The sequence below is a fragment of the Bubalus bubalis genome, chromosome 4 (assembly GCF_019923935.1).
Source record: "Bubalus bubalis isolate 160015118507 breed Murrah chromosome 4, NDDB_SH_1, whole genome shotgun sequence".
NCBI lineage: Eukaryota > Metazoa > Chordata > Mammalia > Artiodactyla > Bovidae > Bubalus > Bubalus bubalis.
In genome coordinates, this window is record NC_059160.1 from 97974431 (window position 1) to 97986328 (window position 11898).

General features: G+C 42.7%; 1 long non-coding RNA gene across 1 annotated transcript; it reads left to right on the forward strand.

Annotated features, from left to right (window-relative positions):
• The first annotated feature begins 3820 nt into the window (after positions 1–3820).
• On the forward strand, positions 3821–11613 carry LOC123333330. Its single transcript, XR_006550644.2, has 2 exons — positions 3821–4267; positions 11451–11613. It is a non-coding gene; the product is annotated as an uncharacterized LOC123333330 (long non-coding RNA).
• Positions 11614–11898: the final 285 nt, after the last annotated feature.

The following is an 11898-nucleotide window of genomic DNA, read 5'->3' on the forward strand; positions in this document are numbered from 1 at the left end:
TGATTTGCTCATGTTTGACTGCTTGCTAACAGTGGAATTCAGTTGTAATGCACTTAATTCAGAAAGCCAATATCCAGGTATTTTGACATTCTTAGAATAAGGATGCAGTCATAGATAATGATTAAAGGTGACCAGGGACACAGAGCTCCGGTTAAGAGAGACTGACCAGACAAATTTTCTGGTTTAAAATTTTCAGAGATTAAAGGGCAAGTTTCTCATCTTGTGTCCCTCACTCAGTCAACATTTTTCAAATAAAGAGGAAAATGAAAAAGTTGGCTTAAAACTGAACATTCAGAGTGCTAAGATCATGGCAGCCAGTTCCATCACTTCATGGCAAACAGATGGGGAAAAAGTGGAAACAGTGACAGATTTTATTTTCCTGGGCTCCAAAATCACTGTGGACAGTGACTGCAGCCATGAAATTAAAAGATGCTTGTTCTCTGGAAGAAAGGCTATGACAGACCTGGAGAGCATATTAAAAAGCAGAAACGTCACTTTGTCAACAAAGATGCATATAGACAAAGCTATGTTTTTTCCAGTAGTCATGTATGGATGTGAGAGCTGGACCCTAAAGAAGGCTGAGTGCCAAAAAATTGATGCTTTTGAACTGTGGTGCTGGAGAAGACTCTTGAGAGTCCCTTGGACAGCAAGGAAATTAAAACAGTCAATCCTAAAAGAAATCAATCCTGAATATTCATTGGAAGGACTGATGCTGAAGCTGAAGGTCCAATACTTTGGGCACCCGATGCAAAGAGCTGACTCACTGGAAAAGACCCTGATGCTGGGAAGATTGAGGACAGAAGGAGAAGGGGGAGAAAGAGGATGAGATGGTTGGATGGCATCACCAATTCAATGGACATGAGTTTGAGCAAACTCTGGGAGATGATGAGGGACAGGGAAGCCTGGCATGCTGCAGTCCATGGGATCACAATGATTCAGACATGACTTAGTGACTGAACAACAACTTGGATACTACTCAGATGTCAAATGGCATTACCTTCTGTACCACCAAGGACAGCACTGCCTTTCCAGAACAATTAGGTGGTCATCAAGGTAGAAGCGGAGAAGGCAATGGCACCCCACTCCAGTACTCTTGCCTGGAAAATCCCACGGACGGAGAAGCCTGATAAGCTGCAGTCCACGGGGTCACTAAGAGTCAGACACGACTGAGTGATTTCACTTTCACTTTTCACTTTCATGCATTGGAGAAGGAAATGGCAACCCACTCCAGTGTTCGTGCCTGGAGAATCCCAGGGACGGGGGAGCCTGGTGGGCTGCCGTCTATGGGGTCACACAGAGTTGGATACGACTGAAGTGACTTAGCAGCAGCAGCAGCAAGGTAGAAGACACCTAAAATGTACAACAAGCAAGACCCACCCCACCCTCCCCCCCCCACACACACACAGATAAATGCATAGTTACAAATGAAAAATACCATATCATCAGTTCAGGGTTCTGAATTCAGAAAGATCTATGCCAACACACTTTGTAATTTTAATGTTCTGCAGAGCAGTGGATAGAGAACACATTTATTCTTCCTGAAAGTAGGTGTTTAAGGAATTAGCAAGGATTAGGAAAGCCTTTTGTAAATATCTCTTTGGACTTATTTTACAAGGTTCTGTGAAACAATGAAATCAGTGTTCTGCATCAGAGTCTGATCTCCTTGAGTTTAACATTTTACTATCTGGTTCCATTGCTTTGTAGTTGAGTGTGTGTTCAGTCTGCGGTCTATGCAGAAGGCACAGGGACCAATGGGTTCCTCCCATAGTCCTCACTGCCACATTCTATATTTGTAATCAGACAATCAATATGTCTAACTTGTGCCAACTTCCCTGGAGGAGAGTGAGTGATCATGTTAGAGATTCGTGATACTAGAGAAATCATGTGAAGAAGCTGTGTGAATGGGACTCATTGTTTGCCTGTATTTTAAATGGTCTCATTTTTCGTAACATTTTATGGAGAGCCCTTAAAAGGCCTATACTGATAGAGATACTCATTAAATGTCAATTTTAAAAGAGGTGTTGTTGATGTAGTGTAATATAATCTGCTTTTGCATAAGGCTTTTCATCCCAGTGTTTGAGGAGTACTTTGCCAAACCAATCCTATCACCAAAATCCCAGACGGAATTCACAGAAGCTAAGAAAACTGCCTTCTAGATTTAAACTCAGATGCATGGGACATTTGTTAGATCCAGTACCCAAAAACTACTACATAAATTTAGTATGTGACTTTCTATCTCTTTGATAATTAGACATCACATTCAGATATCATTTATTGGGAACCTACCATATACCAGGTGCAGTAAAAAAAAGCTAGTATTTTTACCTTATGATGACAGGAATAGACTTGTGGGTACACTGATAACAATGCAGAGTGGCAACTGCAATTAAGTGCAGTTTAAGTAATATAAGTGCAATGTAGGAACCTATGCAAGGTAGTTTAAAGAGAGCATGTGTGTGTGCTAAATCGCTTCAGTCATGTCTGACTCTTTACTACCCTACAGACTATAGCCCGCCAGGGTCCTCTGCCCATGGGATTCTCCAGCCAAGCATAACTGGAGTGGGTTACATGCCCTCCTCCGGGGGATCTTCCCCACCCAGGGATCAAACCCGCTTCTCCTGCGGTTCCTGCATTGCAGGTGGATTCTCCACCCCTGAGCCACCGGGGAAGCCCATACATAGAGCACTGATTCTCAAAACATGGTCCCAGGCCCAGCAGAATCAGCATCATCTGGAAACTTATGAGAAATGCAAATTCTCAGGCCTCAGAACTACTGAATTCTAAATTCAGAGAGTAAACCCTGCAATCTCTGCTTGAACAAACCCTCTAGCGGATCCTGATCCTTGTTCAAGTTTGAAAACCACTGACTTAGAGCAGTGTGGAGAAGGCGATGGCACCCCACTCCAGTACTCTTGCCTGGAAAATCCATGGACGGAGGAGCCTGGTAGGCTGCAGTCCATGGGGTCGCTAAGAGTCAGACATGACTGAGCGACTTCACTTTCACTTTTTACTTTCATGCATTGGAGAAGGAAATGGCAACCCACTCCAGTGTTCTTGCCTGGAGAATCCCAGGGATGGGGGAGCCTGGTGGGCTGCCGTCTATGGGGTCACACAGAGTCGGACATGACTGAAGTGACTTAGCAGCAGCAGTTTTGGACAACAAATAGAGCTCATCAGCATTATATGCTCCCAGAAAACAAAATATGTATGTTAATACTGTTTCATTTCCTTGTGTTTCATTACTTCCCAATTTGGGATCATTTGAAATTTTAGTAAATTTTTTTTTTCTATTAAGCATAAGAATTTAAGCTTAACAATACACTTTTGTTTCTTTTGTTCTTTTTACCATGCTTTCTTATATCCCTCATCTTTCCTTATCTCAGCTTCTTAGTTTCATTGGTATATAAGATTGAATAACTTGTTCACATTTTAGTAGAAATTGGCTCAGTTTATAGAGCTCATCTCAGCGATTGTGGAGGCGCTTATATGCAGTGTTGCTTAACTTGGGTAATACTTTAGAATATTTCTGCTGCTGCTGCTAAGTTGCTTCAGTCGTGTCCAACTCTGTGTGATCCAAGAGACGGCAGCCCACCAGGCTCCACCATCCCTGGGATTCTCCAGGCAAGAACACTGGAGTGGGTTGCCATTTCCTTCTCCAATGCATGAAAGTAAAAAGTGAAAGTGAAGTCGCTCAGTCATGTCTGACTCTTAGCGACCCCATGGACTGCAGCCTACCAGCCTCCTCCATCCATAGGATTTTCCAGGCAAGAGTACTGGAGTGGGGTGCCTTTGCCTTCTCCGCAGCAGCAGAGCAGTGAGTCTCAAAACTGGTGCATATTAGTATCACCTGGAGAGTCTTTAAAACTCCCAAGGCTCAAGCCACAACCCAAGCCAATTAAATCAATCAATGGGTGTGGATAAAGCAGTGTCAATGCCAGGTTTTAAAAGTTAAACCAGGTATTTCCAGGAAGACAGTGGGTCTTCCCTGTGGTTCAGTCAGTAAAGAGTCTGTCTGCAATGTAGGAGACCCAGGTTCAATGTCTGCGTTGGGAAGATCCCCTGGAGAAGGACATGGCAACCCACTCCAGTATTCTTGCCTGGAAAACCCCATTAACAGAGGAGCCTGGTGGGCTACAGTCCTTGAAATCACAAAGAATGCGACACGGACTAAGCGACTCACACACACACAGGAAGATAGTGAGGTGTTTCAGGCAGAGGGGAAGTTCCACAAAGACTCAGATGCAGGAAATGACTCTGGATATTGGAGGTAAGATCAACAATGTTGTTGTGGTGTAAAGTTTGAAGGGAAATGTAAGGGAAAAATGGGCTGGAACAGTAGGCAAGGGTCAGGTCACAGAGAGCTATGACTTGGAGGATGAACTGAATCTTGGTTACAGGTTTTTTCTGTTCTTTATTGGGAAATTGGTTTGGGTTCCATCTTACTACCTACACCCATTTTGCTTCCTGGGCTTGGCTTTCCTAGCATTAATGAAATCCTTTCTCTCAGCTGAGACTGTTTATAATTAAGACCAGTGATTACTTAGCGCTCAGTCGAACTCAGCCACTGGAGAAGGAAATGGCGACCCATTCCAGTATGCTTGCCTGGGAAATCCCATGGACGGAAGAGCCGGGTGGGCTATACAGTTCATGAGGTCGCAAAGAGTCACACACAACTGAGTGGCTACTACTGCTAGAACTCAGCCACATGCTGCTCTGAGTGGAAGGAGAGAGAGGACTGGAAGAAGATAAGAAAAGAGAGGATCTGGGACAAAGTGGAGGAGCTTCAGAAAAGAAAAGGGTTGCTTCAGATTTCTGGTCACAGTTGCTGTTGCTGGTCGCCGCTGAATCAGGGAGCGACTCTGGAATATGTGCATCTGCCCTCTAAGAAATCAAAGCCAGACACAGGAAGTGGCTGGAATAGCCTCAGCTGCCACACGCCTTCCGTCTGCTGTGGACGCAGCAGCTGCACAGACCCCTCTTGTTGGGAGACAAGACAGGACCCTTTCAGTCCCATGACCTCAACCTCCTCTCCAAGGGGAGAGAAGAGGGAGATTAAAATTCTTCCCTGTGACTGAGTGCACGAGAATATGACAATTATTTAGGGTAATAGGTTTCCTGAGGGCCGTGGCGGCCAACAAGGGTGGTTGTGTGGAGCAAGCACCCCCTGGCTTGTGTCAGGAGAGGGGACAAGAAGAACGAGGAGGCAGGCTTGGTTCATTCCCTGATTTGCAGAATAGGAGTGAGGGGAAATCGCTCAGTGGCGTTTGACTCTTTGAATACTTCTGAAAGACAGAGAAGGGGATTTTTCAGGGTGTCCAAATCTCTGCCGTTTGAATTGGATTCAAGGTCAGCTCTAATGAGGTGTTCACTTTAGCCGCAAATGGACGAGGTCAGCGTGACTATGAATCAGCTGCAAAGATAAAGGCTTACAGCCAAGCCAGTACGAACGTTATTAGACCCAAGTTGCCACCATTATAATAGATATGGAAGGAAAGGAGACATGTGAAATGGAAGGAAGCGGGGATGCATATGCTTTGGACAGGATGTATCAACTAACCGAGCGTGAGATTGTGATGAACAGTTTAGGCTCATTTGAGCTTATTCCCAGTAAGCTCATCGTTTGATGTTGAATTGGGCTCTGTCAGCTACTTCAGCATCATCTCACATCTCCATACATAATACCACAGCACGTATTTGGAATACAGGGCCAAGTCGGTTTCCTTCTGGCAGGTTATTTGGTTTTCTTCCTCAGTTAATTTTGAATGTATCTCTTTTGACGGACTTTATTGAACCCTTACTCTGTGCCAAGGTATGATAAGCACTTTATATTGCAATATGATATCATAGTTCTTAAGCCACAGGCTTTAGAATCATTCTGCCAGGTTCAGATCTCAGCTTTCTCTCTTTGGGCAAGTCACCTAATCTAGTCTAGCTTCAGTTTTCTCATATGTTAAATAGGAAAACAGTAATAGCACTTGCCTCATTGGACTTAATACGAGAGTTAACTTATTCATGTGACATTCTTACTATAGTGCCTGACACATAGTAAAGTGCTCAATGAATGTTACCACTGTCATGAACCATTGTTTTCACTAAATATGTATTATTTGCAAAGCAGAGAGAGGAAAGAGACTGAGAAAGCTTAAGTTCTAGTTCAAAGTTTCATGATTTGTAAGTGGAAGGGAGGTTGAAGATTCAAACTCAGCATGGGAGGTGGAGTCTGTCTTGTTCAACACTACACTTGACAGTCTCTACCAGTCACTTTTTTTTTTTAATTTGATTATTTAAATCTGTGTCTCCTTCTCAAAATGATTACCAGTTTGTCCTATGCATAATTTATTCTCAAATCTTACACTTTTCTGCCCCGATTTGATTCCTCGTCTCAGTTTGCAATTTTACTGTTGTGTTTCTGCCTTGTACTCACAACAGTTTTAATGCCGTCTGTTAGAAACTAGTCATTTTGCTTCCACGCATTCCTAAAGATAAGACTATTTCTTAAGAAAAAAATAGAATAAAGCAGGAACAGATTCTCAGATGTAATCATCATGATGTGCAATGAATATCTGAGTGCTTACGGGCTCATTACACTTTCAAATATTCCTTTTCTGGTCTGCATGGCAAAGACTCAGTAACGCTTTCTAAAGACAGCTGGCTATTGTAGTCTGAGTGAAAAGCTTCACTAATAGATCTGTGCTCAGTTTAACAATGCGAGAACAAACATGGTATAAGTTTTAGATGTGCATGCTAAGTCACTTCAGTTGTGTTTGACTTTGTGCGACCCAATGGACTGCAGCCCGCCAGGCTCCTCTGTCCATGGGATTCTCCAAGCAAGAATACTGGAGTGGGTTTCTGTGCCCTGTCTCCAGGGGATCTTCCTGACTCAGGGATCAAACCCGTCTCTGTAACATCTCTTGTGTTAGCAGGCAGGTTCTATACCACTAGAGCCACCTGGGAAGTGCACACATATGTATATACATTTATATATGTATAAAGGCACCCCACTCAAGTACTCTTGCCTGCAAAATCCCATGGATGGAGGAGCCTGGTAGGCTGCAGTCCATGGGGTCGCTAGGAGTCAGACACGACTGAGCGACTTCACTTTCACTTTTCGCTTTCATGCATTGGAAAAGGAAATGACAACCCACTCCAGTGTTCTTGCCTGGAGAATCCCAGGGACGGGGGAGCCTGGTAAGCTGCCATCTCTGGGGTCGCACAGAGTCGGACACGACTGAAGCAACTTAGCAGCAACAGCGGCAGCAGCATACTGTACCTATATATGCATTCATATATGTACACACACACCTGTATAATCATTTTGAGCTATTAGAGAAGATACAGTTGGGCTCCACCAATAGATCTGTGCTCAGTTTAACAATGAGAGAATGTATGAGATGTGAGTTTTAGATATATATGTAAACATATGTATATAAATATATATATATATGCATTCGTGTATGTACATATACACCTCTATAATCATTTTGGACTATTAAAGAAGATAGAGTTGGGCTCTTATAGGCTATGTCCACAAACCCCCACCATAAACTGAAAAACAATTCAGTCATTCACCAACTTATTAAATTGAAACAATTTAAACTGGACAGTTTCTCTGGGACTATTAAGATGTTGATAATTTGAGAAGTCAGTTATTGGAAATCAATTGTTGTTACATGTATATGATATCAAACAGATTCATTTTGGACTTTTGGTATCCAATAGGTTCTTCACCGTTATGGCAAAACATGTTTTATAATGTCCAATGCTAATGAATGCAATATATTTGTAGAAATGCTACTCCTTACATCTTTTTCTGTTTGAGTTTCCAGTGAGCCATGAAGCTGTGAGCCATGTAGCAAAGGAGCTATACTTTGCTTGTATTTTTTACACCCCCTCCAGGGTGTAGTACTTGGCATATAATTTTTCACTCAGGAAAGATGTACAATTAACTGAAACTCATTCTCTCTCTTTTTTTCAACCTACTATTTAACTGGTTAAGAAACAAGTTAAGAAATTTTTTTTCCTTAGCCCTTTAAAACGAGTTAAAACACACACACACAACTAGTCACCATTTATTGAGCACTCACTGTTTGCAGATGTGCTTTAGAGAAATGCAAAGTGTTAGACGGAAAATCAAGTAAGCCCATCCCTATCTTTAGTTAGCTCAAGACCAATGGCACTACAGGCCTGATCGAAATCACTATCAAGCTGCAGATCTTGTCACTGGGCTGTGAACCTCTCTCCATATTCTAGAAACAGACATTATTTCCTGTGTTAGGCTTCACAAACAGAAGAAATCGTGTACACCCTGTTCTTCACTTTTCCTTAAGTTAGCTCTTTCAGGTTGCAGAAGAACTCAGGAAAACCGCATAAGAGGAAGCACAACTTCTTTTTGGTTTTCAATGTATGAACATACTAGATAACACGAATTATTAAAAAACAGCTCTCTGTTGACGAAGGCTGTGGGCCACGTGCTCATCCTGGGCCGCATGCTCACTCTTTCTTTAGTGACCTTGCAGAACTTTGTATTTTATCCACTGAGATAATTGTCACAGAATTAGGAGATTCCAGAAAGGGCATGTCCACTGACAACGGCACCGTCACCATTCAGTAATCACAGTGACCACTTCTGGAGGATGCTGCTGCTGCTGCTAAGTCGCTTCAGTCGTGTCCGACTCTGTGCGACCCCATAGACGGAAGCCCACCAGGTTCCCCCGTCCCTGGGATTCTCCAGGCAAGAACACTGGAATGGGTTGCCATTTCCTTCTCCAATGCATGAAAGTGAAAAGTGAAAGTGAAGTCGCTCAGTCGTGCCCGACTCTTAGCGACCCCATGGACTGCAGCCTACCAGGCTCCTCTGTCTATGGGATTTTCCAGGCAAGAGTACCGGAGTGGGGTGCCATTGCCTTCTCCGCTTCTGGAGGATAGACAGAGGGAAAATGGAGGTTCCAGGTAGCGTGGGGCTCTAAAATGGCTCAAAATGATCATTTTCTGGACATGACATCTCTGGAATATTTCATCAGAGGTCTGCCTCTTCTGTTATTTATTCTATACACATTTATTTCACTGTCCCGGGTTTTGTTTACATGTCACGGACCCATGCATGAAAAGATGTAGATCCTGTTCATAGGAATTTATATGTCTGGCTAGACTATTTGAAGTCCCCAGATGTGTGGCACCCACTCCTAACCATTCTGAAGAAACAACTGTTAGGTTCTGAAACTAGATACAGTATTTGCTTTAAGAGACTACAGCACAGGAAGTCCTGAAATATACCGCAGAGTATGAATAGCTTGTGAATGATATTATGCTGTGGCTGAATGCATACTGTAGCCAAGGGCAAGATATCTCATAACTAATTATATTCATTTTGCATTTAACAGAGACATTCAAAATACAGATCTTAAAATGTGTAAGTTGAACTTCTGTTAAAATTACACTCTCCCTAAGGAAAATAGCTCTCTTCCCTTGCTATATATTAGGCTACATTTACCGGCTGCCAAAACACTTCATTTAATTTGGAGGAGAAGTCTGTCCAACTGTTGTCAAGGATCACGTAACAACCAGTTGTTTTGCTGATTTTTTTTTTTAAACCTTGTAACTGTATGTTTGCGTTTTGGTGGCCTAGCCTTAGGCTACTTGAGAGAGATGGAATTCAAAGAGTCGATTCAAACAGGCAATGAAAAAGAGAATGTGTATCTTTAAAGAGATCTGGAGTTTATAACACTTCCACATGTATTATCTCATTTCACGATCCCAAAGGCTCTGCAGACAGAGGTACTATTATTGTCCCTAATTTTTAGATGGGTTATTATTTGAAGAAAAGAGAAAGAGGTAGAATATATGGAGGTGGCTTGCCTCAAAAGCCTGTTTTCCCCCCACATCATATTTCTAATGTCCAGTGTGCGTTGGGATGAATCTTTGCTCAGTTCAGTTCAGTTCAGTCACTCAATCGTGTCCAACTCTTTGCGACCCCATGAATCGCAGCACGCCAGGCCTCCCTGTCCATCACCAACTCCCGGAGTTCACTCAGACTCACGTCCATTGAGTTAGTGATGTCATCCAGCCATCTCATCCTCTGTTGTCCCCTTCTCCTCCTGCCCCCAATCCCTCCCAGCATCTTTTCCAATGAGTCAACTCTTTGCATGAGGTGGCCAAAGTACTAGAATTTCAGCTTTAGCATCATTCCTTCCAAAGCAATCCCAGGGCTGATCTCCTTCAGAATGGACTGGTTGGAATCTCCTTACAGTCCAAGGGACTCCCAAGAGTCTTCTCCAACACCACAGTTCAAAAGCATCAATTCTTCAGCACTCAGCTTTCTTCACAGTCCAACTCTCATATCCATACATGACCACTGGAAAAACCATAGCCTTGACTAGACGGACCTTTGTTGGCAAAGTAATGTCTTTGCTCTTTAATATGCTGTCTAGGTTGGTCATAACTTTCCTTCCAAGGAGTAAGCATCTTTCAATTTCATGGCTGCAATCACCATCTGCAATGATTTTGGAGCCCCCCAAAATAAAGTCTGACACTGTTTCCACTGTTTCTCCATCCATTTCCCATGAAGTGATGGGACCAGATGCCATGATCTTCGTTTTCTGAATGTTGAGCTTTAAGCCAACTTTTTCACTCTCCTCTTTCACCTTCATCAAGAGGCTTTTTAGTTCCTCTTCACTTTCTGCCATAAGGCTGGTGTCATCTGCATATCTGAGGTTATTGATATTTCTCCCAGAAATCTTGATTCTAGCTTGTGCTTCTTACAGCCCAGCATTTCTCAATATGTACTCTGCATATAAGTTAAATAAGCAGGGTGACAATATACAGCCTTGACGTACTCCTTTTCCTATTTGGAACCAGTCTGTTGTTCCATGTCCAGTTCTAACTGTTGCTTCCTGACCTGCATAGAATTTTGAGCATTACCTTACTAGAATCTTTGCTAGAACCATGTTTTCAATCTGATGGCTGATGCCATAATGCCAGTGTTGCTTAGTTTTCTTAACTAAGGATCTTTACTTGCGGGACACAGACTCTCTAGTTGTGGTGCGTGGGCTCTGGGTTGTGTGGGCTCTACAGTGTGAGGGTTCAGAAGCTGCAGTGTGTGGGTTAGTTGCTCCACGGCATGTGGGATCTTAGTTCCCCAACAAGGAATCAAACCCATGCCCCTCACATTTCAAGGTGGATTCTTAACCACTGGACGACTCTATGTCACTTTCGAGAGCAATGATGAGAGTTATCCAAAATGTTGAGAATATATGAAATATACCCTAGGGTAGAGAACCTGTGGTTCAGATTTCATTCTCCATTGAGGAAGATCTATTTTGTTCTCATCCTTGGCTGGACCACGCTAGACAATATGAAGTTTTTATCAATAAAGGGAACTGCAGAGTACTCATAGTGTCTTGGTTGAGGGTCTTTATTTTTCTCTGATTCTGTTCTTATTTCCTCCTCCTCAGGCTGATGTGGACATTCATGTGATGCTTAGGAAGTGTGATGCTTCTGAAACAAGAACACATTCTACAAAAATGGCCCTTAAAAACACTTTCCCTTCTCTATTCTTGCAATGAAGGTGCATTTTGGTGTTAAAAATATAAATTCTAGGCTGGTTTCTCCTGTGAACAGTCTTTCTCTGATTATTCAAAGGCTTCTGCTCTGTGGTTACCTCCTGTATTGGGCCATTAAATCTCCTACCCACAGGGTCCTGTCCCCATCTTCCATCTATTTCACAGCTGTTTTAGAAGAAATTCTTTGCTGCCTCACTAAGGTATTTATTTTTAAGACTTTAATGTCTGCTTACACAAGAATTACACTAGGTCCTGTGAGTGATAAGAAAGAAACAGTAAATAATGGCTTCTAACCTTAAAAGAGTGGCCACACATTATAATTTGCTTGAACAGTTCAGGT